At 55.8% G+C, this 1,712-nt stretch overlaps 1 protein-coding gene across 4 annotated transcripts in view; it reads left to right on the top strand.

Moving 5' to 3' along the window:
* Positions 1 to 314: 314 nt before the first annotated feature.
* The window catches only part of PRPF39 (pre-mRNA processing factor 39), a 27,391-nt gene continuing 25,993 nt past the window's right edge, over positions 315 to 1,712 (top strand). For 2 of the 4 annotated variants that reach the window (XM_023514482.1, XM_023514481.1), the window contains exon 1: positions 315 to 461. The gene's annotated coding sequence lies outside the window, so the exon portion shown is untranslated. The remainder of the gene's footprint in view (positions 462 to 1,712) is intronic. The other 2 variants (XM_023514483.1, XM_012806576.2) reach the window with 2 other exon arrangements.

Genomic DNA, 1,712 nt, shown 5'->3' with positions numbered 1-1,712 from the left:
AAAAAAAAAAAAATTGGGGGGTGTAACGCTGAATTTCTGCCCGTTTTCAGGTAAATTTTTAGGGGTAAAGCCTGGGACCTCAGGGGATTTACCCCCAAAGAATAACGATATTTTCCTTTTTCGGGGTCAGGGGGTAGTTTGTGTCTACGATTAAGGGCGTGCAAGGCCACAGGGCCCTAAATACCGGCTTTTTGCTCAGGAATTCCCCGGGGGGCAGGCCGGGTCCGCGCCCGCGGCGGGGGCGGGGCTGGGCCGGGAGGGCGAGGCCTGCGCGCTGCGGGCCCACGTGACCCGTGCGCCTCCAGGGACTCCGGCGCATGCGCGCGGGGCTTGCGACGAGGCTACTGTGTCGCTTGTGGCGGCAGCTGCGGTGGCTGTGGAGACCGAGGCGGTGGAAGTGCCGTCTTCAGCTAGGTTGGCCCAGGCTTCGGCTCATGGCATCGAGCGGCATCCATCGTAAGGTCAGCCGGGGCGGGCGCCCTTAAACCAGCTGCTGGGGGCGGCACTCGGGGCGGGAAGGGGCCTGCGCGTCTCAGGCCGCGCCGGGGCCGCGGCCTCCCTCTCCCGCCCTGTTTGAGGCCTGGCTGGGACCGGGCGCCCAGCTGGCCATTCCTTTCTCCTTCCCACCTGTTGGGTGGAGCGGGCCGAGGTTTTCCCTTCCTTACCCGTCAAACCTTTCTCTTCAGCGGTGCGGTGGGCCGGGCGGGGGAGCGGGGACCTCCTTGGCCGGGATTTAGGAAGAGATTGGGGCGAAGTCTGCAGCTCTGCTCCCCCCGGAGCTGGAGACCAGCGGGGCTGGGCGGCTGGACATGGAACGGGAGTCGGCAGGGAGGGTGGGACGTACAGCTATTCATACGGCTTTTGCGCGCTTGGGACGGCGCGTTCTCCGCCTTCTAACTCGGGAAGCAGCACTTGGGGGGCCTCAGTCCCAGCACCCCGGAGATCAGCCAGAGCCTTTGGCAGAGCGGGATTAAAGCAGAAAAACCGAGCCGCAGAGATCCTGGCAGACTCTCCGGAGAGACTCTATTGAAGAGTGTTCACCTTTTGTAGTCAGGGATCGGCGGTGGTGTATTTTTTTCCCCTTCAGAATCTTTAATAAATACACTTGACTTTAATGAATACTACTTGAAGTTAATAATTAGTACTGATTTTTTTTTTTTTTGAGACGGAGTCTCCGTCGCCCTGGGTGGCGTCGTAGCTCACAGCAACCGCAAGCTCATGGGTTCCTGCAATGCTTTTGCCTCGGCCTCCGATTAGGGCGACTAGGGGCGACTAATTAATTAGTCCTGTTCAGCGTGTGGGTGACGATGCTGTAGTGACCATATAATTTTATGCTGATACAGATGTTACTTTTTACCTTGATATTCACGTCGAGTCCTTCTGTTTGAGGACTTCGGTTATTTGGCCATTGATCTTATTTGTTCAGAAATACTTTAAATTTCTACAGCTGGAAAGGGTGCAGACTGAGAAAAAGTTTTAGACAGGGAAGTACGAAGCTCCTGCTGGCACTTAAGTGTTTGGTACTCTGCGGGAGCACAGGGGAGTGGAGGAAGAAAACAAACCACTTCTTTCCGGTTTCCTTCTTCCCCCCAGATCTATAACCTCATTCTAGAGTTACAAAAGTTGGAACTTTCCCACTGTTCATTCTCTGGTAGGGATAAAGTGATGGATAGGAGTTCCACTAAAGTAGACTGTTTCTCAGATTGGGAACT

The sequence above is a fragment of the Otolemur garnettii genome, unplaced genomic scaffold (assembly GCF_000181295.1).
Source record: "Otolemur garnettii isolate 467f Iridium unplaced genomic scaffold, OtoGar3 scaffold00054, whole genome shotgun sequence".
NCBI lineage: Eukaryota > Metazoa > Chordata > Mammalia > Primates > Galagidae > Otolemur > Otolemur garnettii.
This window is presented reverse-complemented; position numbering and strand designations above follow the sequence as displayed.